This window comes from Bombus fervidus, unplaced genomic scaffold, assembly GCF_041682495.2.
Source record: "Bombus fervidus isolate BK054 unplaced genomic scaffold, iyBomFerv1 scaffold0071, whole genome shotgun sequence".
In the NCBI taxonomy this organism is placed as follows: domain Eukaryota; kingdom Metazoa; phylum Arthropoda; class Insecta; order Hymenoptera; family Apidae; genus Bombus; species Bombus fervidus.
In genome coordinates, this window is record NW_027212634.1 from 17,501 (window position 1) to 27,500 (window position 10,000).

Here is a 10,000-nt window from a genome sequence, read left to right on the forward strand (position 1 = left end):
ATAATAATAATAATAATAATAACGATATGTGAGGGAACTTGAGCTGAACACATATCGAAAAAACTAAAAGTTACAGTGGAAACCACGTGTAATGAGAAATGCGATCGAGGCGCCTGCGTGAGGTCGTACACAGAAAGACCCGCCGTCACGATCTCGTATTTCGTATTTGCATCGTGGAAATCCAACGAACGAACAATATAATATATAAACTAAAATCTCTAAAGTGCCTCGTGTCGGAGAGATCACTGCTCACACCTCTTCTATATTTCGTAGTTGCGTTGCGTAGGCCTCACCTCCTAGCAACGGGACATAAGGAAGACTGCTCTTTGGGATCGAACGAAGCGTCTATAACGAGTCGTCGACGAGAGCGAAAGAACGCGAATAGCGAGCCGCAGAAAAAAAGGATACCGAATTATATATCTTCGAAGGTTCTCTTCGAAGATCCATGGATACCTATATCTGCGCGTCTCCAGCTATCTCGCGCGTCTCTCCAAACTCTCGTCGTTCCTCGAAACGTGCTTCCTACCCAAAGGGCGTTCGTTCTTCCTATGTCGTTTCGTTGTCGTTCGTTTCAACGGCGAACGATATACGATGTTCGACAAAACGAAACCACGTTGTACGTTCGTACTCGTGGATCGGGTAACCTAGAACGAAAACGCATTGCGTGGATGTTGGCCCGAAAAGATATATACCAAGGCGAGTGATGGTAAAGAGTAACGATTCTTAACTAGACGAAGTTGGTTCAGAGGGGACCGCCGGCCGTCTCTCTATCCTCGCGAGTCTAATGCCTCGTTCCGTCGCTAGAGTTTTTCAAACTCTGCTTCTGGCTATCGGGAAGAATAGACCGCGCGCGAGGAAGAGGAACGACGACCGTGCGCGTCCCATCGATTTTTTTTATTTTTACCTGAACCACCGAAGTCGATTCAGAGGGGACCGCCGGCCGTCTCTCTATCCTCGTTGTCGTGAGTCATATGCCTCGTTCCGTCGCTAGAGTTTTTCAAACTCTGCTTCTGGCTATCGGGAAGAAACGACCGCGCGAGGAAGACGACGACGACCGTGCGCGTCCCATCGAATTTTTTTTTATTTTTACCTGATCGACGGAAGTTTCGTCCGGTTCGTCTCTTTTACCATCGTCTCGTCGACCCGTTCAGAGGGGACCGCCTGTCCATATCCTCGTTGTCGTGAGTCATATGCCTCGTTCCGTCGCTAGAGTTTTTCAAACTCTGCTTCTGGATATCGGGAAGAAACGACCGCGCGAGGCCGATGGCTGCGAGTCCCATCGAATTTTTTTTAAACGCACGCACACACATACACCTGAACGGAGATGCGTTCCTCTTCGTCGCGATTTTTCGCGCTTTAGTCGTCGTTGTCGCCATCCGTTCGGAGGGGACCGCCGGCCGTCTCTCTATCCTCGTTGTCGAGAGTCTAATGCCTCGTTCCGTCGCTAGAGTTTTTCAAACTCTGCTTCTGGCTATCGGGAAGAAACGACCGCGCGAGGAAGAGGAAGGACGACCGTGCGCGTCCCTTTCGAATTTTTTTTTATTTTTACCTGAGCGACCAAAGTGGATTCAGAGGGGACCGCCGGCCGTCTCTCTATCCTCGTTGTCGCGAGTCTAATGCCTCGTTCCGTCGCTAGAGTTTTTCAAACTCTGCTTCTGGCTATCGGGAAGAATAGACCGCGCGCGAGGAAGAGGAACGACGACCGTGCGCGTCCCATCGATTTTTTTTATTTTTACCTGAACCACCGAAGTCGATTCAGAGGGGACCGCCGGCCGTGTCTGTATCCTCGTTGTCGAGAGTCTAATGCCTCGTTCCGTCGCTAGAGTTTTTCAAACTCTGCTTCTGGCTATCGGGAAGAAACGACCGCGCGAGGAAGACTACGACCGTGCGCGTCCCATCGATTTTTTTTACCCGAACGATGGAGATGCATATCGGCTGTTTGCTTCGAATAACTGGACGAGAGGAACGAACATATATATATATCATGGGCTAGCCACCGTGCGCTTTCTTCGCGAGATCGTGTGCTGTACAGAGGATTCAGAATCGGGTGTTATATCCCCGTCGTTTCCTGACGAACGGAGCTTCGATCTCGTTGGTTGTTATATATTATAATGCACTTTACGCCCGGTCGGCGGGCTGCGTGTGTCGTCGCGCAGTCCGTCCGATTTCGTTTTCGAACGTATTTTCGTGTCGTCAATCATATGGCGACTTCCGCGCGTTCGATTCCCGTTGGTCGGACGTTTGTCGGATATCGGCTTCTTTCGAACCGAGAATAAGAGTACAAAAACCTGAGTACACAAACAAAAATCCATGCATAAACGATTACCCTGAACGGTGGATCACTTGGCTCGTGGGTCGATGAAGAACGCAGCTAATTGCGCGTCAACGTGTGAACTGCAGGACACATGAACATCGACATTTCGAACGCACATTGCGGTCCACGGATACAATTCCTGGACCACGCCTGGCTGAGGGTTGCTCACGTAAACCTAAGACTGCTTGCGTTGCGTATCGTTGCTCTCGGTCCGTCTCTCTCTGTTCTTTCTTGCCTCGTCGACAGCCCGCCGTCGTTCGTTTTATCTTTAAACGAACGTTTCTGAGTCGGAGGACGAGCGCCAAGCAAAAGAATACGAATTAAAGAGCGGTCGAGGGCTCGTACGCGACGTACGAGCGATTGTTGGACGTTCGTCGGCGTTCGTCGCTGGATCGTGTGGAGACCGGCGTACGCATGCTCTCGATACAAATATATATGAAAAATCTATCGCGTTCACGGGAGACTCGCAAAACTACCTCCGTCTCTTCTCTGTCCCTTCTTGGCTTGACAACCCGCCGTCGTTCGTGTTTTACGAACGTTTCTGAGTCGGACGAAGCGCAAGAAGAAGGATACGAATTAAAAGAGCGCGGAGAGAACCGTCGTCGTCGACGCGGTTATCGAGATACACAGAGCGAGTTTTCTTCGTGGCCGATTTTTTTTTTCTTTTTGTATCAGCCTCTGCTACGTTTTGTTAGTCTTCGATAAGCACGAATGACCGCGCCCCCGACGTCGTCTTAAATGAATTTTTGGCGAGACTGAGAGAAAGCAAAAATATTTTTGAACAAAGTCAGTCGAGAGAGGAGAGAAAAGAGAACCAAGATATTAAAACCTAAACCTAAACTTGGTGGCGTAACGAAAAACTGTGTGCCTTAAAGAAACACAACCGTCTTTTCATCAAGATGTTTTTACTCGTACAGCCCCAGGGATCGAATACCCACTCCGTCTGTTCGTGCGGCAGAGATGTATTCTGCAGGCGCGAGACGACTGACGAGAAGACAACGAGGACCGTCGCATCGATGGGTCGTCGTTGCGTTTTTCATCCTCTGTGCTTTTTTCTGTTCTTCGTGAACCCAGAGAAAGCCGTAGATCCGGGAACGGACACACGAGATTTCTTCGAACGCTGATGACTTAGGGAGATGATCCCCAGCGTTGCGCGGAGATCGGAGAGTACGCGTACATGTATCGGGACGAATTTTTCCCCGTCGGTCGCGTATCTCTCTGCCCGCGCGCCTGGCCCAAAGCCACGTTCGTCGGAAATCAACGAAAAGTGTGTTACGATCTAGCGTGCGTCTACGATCGGCTATATTTAAGGGTGACGAAGAAGAGAAAAGCTCACGGTGTTGCGCAACGTTTCTGTACCCGATTTTAAGATGTGCATGTGAGTCCGTTACAAAGTTGTTCGGATCGTCGAAAATAGTCGTTTTCGTCGTCGTGCGAAAGAGAATAATCTCTGACATTGGCACGGAGAGATCGCGCAGAGGAAGAGAACGATCCTCTTTGGCGAGGCTCGAGAAAGACTAACGAAACTTGATTAGAGACGAGGTATACACGCGCCGTACGTACGACGTACGCGCGTGTGATTTTTTTTTGCTTTAAGGCGTTTCGGCGCTCCGAGTATTAGAGAAAAAGAGATCGTTGGTCATCCCATGTCTCTTCGTCGTCTATCGCTGGACCGCGCATCCTAACAGATCGCCGGTCGTCCAGTCCCCGAGTAATAAATTCACCCCGTTGTGTACGTCTCGCGCTCGCTTTTCCACTTGCGTGAGTTCCCGTGCGTTTTCGTCGTTGGTACAGAGCAAAGAAACCGATATGTTATATATATGTCGCGTGTTCGATCTCTGTGCCAGCAATAACAGGCGAAAACAAGGAACCGCTGGAATCGTCGAGAAGAGAGAAACGGCTACGGGAGATATATTATACATAACACGTATATATATATATATTATACAAAGAGGACGGGCGTTAAAAACCGGAGATCGTTACGGGTGTCTTGCGTGAGTCTTAGCTCGAACATGATACGACGAACGAAGTTTAAAAGGCACTTTGGCGAGATGCATAAAACGTTTCTCGATCGAGATAGAATATACGGTTCTCGATTCTATTCGAATTAATTTTTTTTTTTATTTTTTTTTCTCTTTGAGGCGATTCTCGGAGAGAGAAATAAAAATAAAGACCCTCTGTCGCATTGTTATCAAACCGTCTTGCTTTTCTCGAATCGCGCCCACATGGCACGAAATTTTTTTTTCTTTGAAAAAAAAAAAATTGTCACCGTGTCGTGACGTTGAAGCGACCTCAGAGTAGGCGAGATCACCCGCTGAATTTAAGCATATTACTAAGCGGAGGAAAAGAAACTAACAAGGATTTCCTTAGTAGCGGCGAGCGAACAGGAATTAGCCCAGCACTGAATCCCGCGGTTCCGCCGTTGGGAAATGTAGTGTTCGGGAGGATCCGTTTATCCCGTGACGTCGAACCGCGTCCAAGTCCATCTTGAATGGGGCCATGTACCCACAGAGGGTGCCAGGCCCGTAGTGACCGGAACGCGTTTCGGGAGGATCTCTCCTTAGAGTCGGGTTGCTTGAGAGTGCAGCCCTAAGTTGGTGGTAAACTCCATCTAAGGCTAAATACAACCACGAGACCGATAGCGAACAAGTACCGTGAGGGAAAGTTGAAAAGAACTTTGAAGAGAGAGTTCAAGAGTACGTGAAACCGTTCAGGGGTAAACCTGAGAAACCCAAAAGATCGAATGGGGAGATTCATCGTCGACGGCGTCGGTGATCGTTGGTGAGCGATGCTCCGGGTGGGCCTTCGTGGTTCCATTGGCGAGGGCACGCCACCTTCGATTCGAACGCTCCGGCGTCGTAGTCGTGCACTTCTCCCCTAGTAGAACGTCGCGACCCGTTGTGTGTCGGTCTACGGCCCGAGCGGGTGACTGTCGCGTCGCTTCGGCGCACGCGGCAGACCCTCGGTCGCCCGGCCGACTGCACGACGGTACACTAGACGGTATCGGGCCGCAACCAATCCATTCTCGAATGTGTGTGCGTCTAGACCGCCGCAAGCGATCGTCGATCGTTCTCAGTTTTTACGGAGTTTAATTCCGTGCTGGGGCATCGGCAGCTGTTGGCTGGCGGATTTCTTGGACTGGCCGAGTCTCTGATTACCGGTCGGCGACGCTATTGCTTTGGGTACTCTCAGGACCCGTCTTGAAACACGGACCAAGGAGTCTAACATGTACGCGAGTCATTGGGACTTGTAAACCTAAAGGCGAAATGAAAGTGAAAATCGGCGCGCGTGCCCACCCTGAGTGGGTTGCGCGTGTCCGATCGAGGGAGGATGGGCCGCGAGACAATGCGGCCCCGCACTCCCGGGGCGTCTCGTTCTCATTGCGAGGAGAGGCGCACCTAGAGCGTACACGTTGGGACCCGAAAGATGGTGAACTATGCCTGGTCAGGACGAAGTCAGGGGAAACCCTGATGGAGGTCCGTAGCGATTCTGACGTGCAAATCGATCGTCGGAACTGGGTATAGGGGCGAAAGACTAATCGAACCATCTAGTAGCTGGTTCCCTCCGAAGTTTCCCTCAGGATAGCTGGCACTCGTCCGTTCTCATCGAACGCGTACGAGTCTCATCTGGTAAAGCGAATGATTAGAGGCCTTGGGGCCGAAACGACCTCAACCTATTCTCAAACTTTAAATGGGTGAGATCTCTGGCTTGCTTGGATCATGAAGCCACGAGATACAATTGTCGGATCAGAGTGCCAAGTGGGCCAATTTTGGTAAGCAGAACTGGCGCTGTGGGATGAACCAAACGTGGAGTTAAGGCGCCTAAGTCGACGCTTATGGGATACCATGAAAGGCGTTGGTTGCTTAAGACAGCAGGACGGTGGCCATGGAAGTCGGAATCCGCTAAGGAGTGTGTAACAACTCACCTGCCGAAGCAACTAGCCCTGAAAATGGATGGCGCTGAAGCGTCGCGCCTATACTCCGCCGTCAGTGGCAAGTGGGAAGGCACGCGAGTCTTTCGATCAATTGCGATCGTGGACCGTCCTTCATGAAGCTCTGACGAGTAGGAGGGTCGCGGCGGTGTGCGCAGAAGGGTCTGGGCGCGAGCCTGCCTGGAGCCGCCGTCGGTGCAGATCTTGGTGGTAGTAGCAAATACTCCAGCGAGGCCCTGGAGGACTGACGTGGAGAAGGGTTTCGTGTGAACAGCCGTTGCACACGAGTCAGTCGATCCTAAGCCCTAAGAGAAATCCTATGCAGATGAGGTGTCCTAAGATCATATATATATACACGAAAATATGCTATAACACAAAATGTGTAAAAAAGTTGAGCGAAAGATAAACACCCATTGGGCGAAAGGGAATCCGGTTCCTATTCCGGAACCCGGCAGCGGAACCGCATACCATTCGGGCCCTCGTAAGAGTGTTCGTCGGGGTAACCCAAAATGACCTGGAGACGCCGTCGGGAGATCCGGGAAGAGTTTTCTTTTCTGTATAAGCGTTCGAGTTCCCTGGAAACCTCTAGCAGGGAGATAGGGTTTGGAACGCGAAGAGCACCGCAGTTGCGGCGGTGTCCGGATCTTCCCCTCGGACCTTGAAAATCCAGGAGAGGGCCACGTGGAGGTGTCGCGCCGGTTCGTACCCATATCCGCAGCAGGTCTCCAAGGTAAAGAGCCTCTAGTCGATAGATTAATGTAGGTAAGGGAAGTCGGCAAATTGGATCCGTAACTTCGGAATAAGGATTGGCTCTGAGGAGCGGGGCGTGTCGGGCTTGGTCGGGAAGCGGGTTTGGCTGACGTGCCGGGCCTGGGCGAGCTGAACGGTCGAAACGGCGTCCCGGTCTATCCATTTCTCGTTTGCAACGGGTATGGAGACGATCGCGGTCGTCGCGTAACCCTGGATCCGAGCTCGGTCCCGTGCCTTGGCCTCCCGCGGATCTTCCTTGCTGCGAGGCTTCCGTCGCTCGACGATATCTAATTATCGTCGTTGCGCGCGGTCGTTCTCTTCGGCCGCCATTCAACGCTCAGCTCAGAACTGGCACGGACTAGGGGAATCCGACTGTCTAATTAAAACAAAGCATTGCGATGGCCCCCAAGGGTGTTGACGCAATGTGATTTCTGCCCAGTGCTCTGAATGTCAACGTGAAGAAATTCAAAAAAGCGCGGGTAAACGGCGGGAGTAACTATGACTCTCTTAAGGTTGTCAAGTCTCGTCATCGTACTAGTGACGTAATTGGCCCCTTAATGGGGTGCAATGTGTTGCGGGCCTTGGTTTCGCATGCGCTAATAAAGGCTTATGGGGGGATTCGCTGCGTACGGTCTTATGGTCGTGCGTAGCGATTTTTTTCCATTTAACGCTTTTTTTATACCATCTATAAAGCAATACGCCGCTGGACTTAGCCGGATATCCGCTATGGAATTACTAGCGTCTGGTTCGGTGCGTACGCTAAAAAGCAATACGCCGCTGGACTTAGTCGCTCATTACAATAGGGAAGGGTTCGCTGCGTGCGGTCTTATCGATCGTGCGTAGCGAATTTTTTTCCTTTAAATCGATTCCCATCTACACCTAGGCGGTGTCCCCGGCAGTGCCAGCTGGGTATGTGCTATCATTTTGACACGCGCCAGAAAGCAATACGCCGCTGGACTTAGTCGCGCACACTGGAAGAGCAATACACCGCTCAACGTGGCGTTGTATGTGCTTGGAAGGTCTAAGAGCGAGCAGTTCGGTGGTGCTTTTGTCGGAAGGCTGCACGTTTCGGGTTTGGTGGCTGAGCTGGAAAGCAATACGCCGCTGGACTTCGATTCGCATACTCGAGGGGGGATTTTCGCTGCGTGCGGCCCTTATTGGTCGTGCGTAGCGAATTTTTTTTCCCTTTGAGCAAATTGACGAACATCTGGAAAGCGATGCGCCGCCGGGCCGTGCCTCACATTGCTACCCCTCGAGGCCCTCAGCGTCTGGCCGCTACATAACGGCCTTGTCGCGGGGCCTTGGGGAGTCATAGGTACTCGGGGATAGGCAGGGCCTTGGCCCTGTCTATCCAAGTTGCACTCCTACCTCCTCGTGGTACCGCCGGTAACATGTTCGCTTCGCTAGCGTGGGGAAATATCCCCCGGGTGTTAGCGGACATGGCTAAACGGAGTGTAGCGACGAAGGGACGTGAGCTGAACAAACATCATCGGCCGTGCCGAAACGGGAAATGGAGTACCGTGAAGAGGAGGATGTTAAACCAACAACAAGGAACTCGTTCCTTCATACCTATGACGACTTGGCTAATCAATGGACATGAGATGGATGATGGATGGAATTAAATACTTCGGAAACACATATTCTTTGTTTCAATGTTCGATTCAACCGAAGCCTCGGACGCGACGCCTCTCGATCCCGGAGGCGCCGTGGCGGATTTTTCCGCTTCTCAGGGGATCATGGGTGACGACCAAGCCAGCCAACGGACAACGAGTTACGGAATTACGGTACCTTTAGTGGGCGATCGGGTTGCGTGTCCAGTATGTGAAGAGAAGGGAATAAACCTTTTCTTCATGTCGTTATCCGACCTGAACAAGCACCTCGATCTACACCATACAGATGCGCATATTAAATGGAGTTGTCTCTGTGGGAAAAGTTTCTCGAAACTTCATGGGGCCCAGTGCCACATTCCTAAATGTACAGGCACTGGGCAAAAGGCAGTGGGAAAATATAAGTGTGAAGCATGTCCCATGAGTTTCGGGACCCAGAGAGGACTCTCGACCCACGAAAGGCATGCGCACCCTGCCCTAAGAAATCAGAAAAGAAGGGGACCGGACCCCCCAAAAGATAAAAATTGGAATGAAGTAGAACTTAGTCTCTTGAGAGAGCTTAATGAAAAATTTAAAAATCATAGATATCCAAACAAAGAAATAAATAAGATCCTCACAAACAAGACCTTAGACCAGATCAAATATCAGAGAAAAAAGCTAAGACTGGTCGGTGAGGCAACAAGCTCTCAGGAGGCTAATTGGGCAACAGTGGGAGGGTGCGATCTCGTGGATCCAGGCAATGCGTCTTCAAATACGCCTGAGATCCGCGTTGACAATGAGTCTCTTAGTGCATGGAGACTCAGCTTGGAAGAAGCCATACTGACGACAGCCGACGTACCTCCTGTTTTAAGTGAGGCTTACGATCGGCTGGAAAATATTTTTAAATTAAACCAAGGGAACGAGGAAGCCCTTGGTAAAGAATTAAATAATTTTATTGCACATCTCTATGAAATTATAAAGAAAGTCAATAAAATAGAGATCACTAAATGTAATTTAAGTCGGAATAAGCCCCAAATGGGACATAAAAAGAACAGCCGCAACGCAAGAAAGCGGTTTTCATACGCACGATGCCAGGATCTGTTTTATGAGTGTCCAAAGAAGTTGGCCGATGTCGTTATCAACGACGATCGCGCATACCTGGAACCAGCCAGGCAGCCACCGGCAGCTGAAGAAGTCAAGAGACACTATAAAGAATTATGGGGGCAACAAGGACCATCTAGTGTCCCGTTTATTAATGATCAATGTGTCTCTAAGCTGTCGTTAAACGAAATTTTTACGCCGATAGCTGTTGAGGATGTGGCGGAGAAAATTAGAAAGATCAGAAAGAAAGCCGCGGCAGGTCCGGATGGATTAACCAAAGAACACCTAATGATCCCCGGACTGCCTGAAATATTATCT

At 50.5% G+C, this 10,000-nt stretch overlaps 1 non-coding gene and 1 pseudogene across 1 annotated transcript; both read left to right on the top strand.

Moving 5' to 3' along the window:
• The first annotated feature begins 2,323 nt into the window (after positions 1-2,323).
• On the top strand, positions 2,324-2,478 carry LOC139997375 (5.8S ribosomal RNA). The gene has a single exon (XR_011802761.1). It is a non-coding gene; the product is annotated as a 5.8S ribosomal RNA (ribosomal RNA).
• A 2,123-nt stretch (positions 2,479-4,601) lies between these two features.
• Positions 4,602-10,000, top strand: part of LOC139997376 (large subunit ribosomal RNA) — an 8,875-nt pseudogene continuing 3,476 nt past the window's right edge.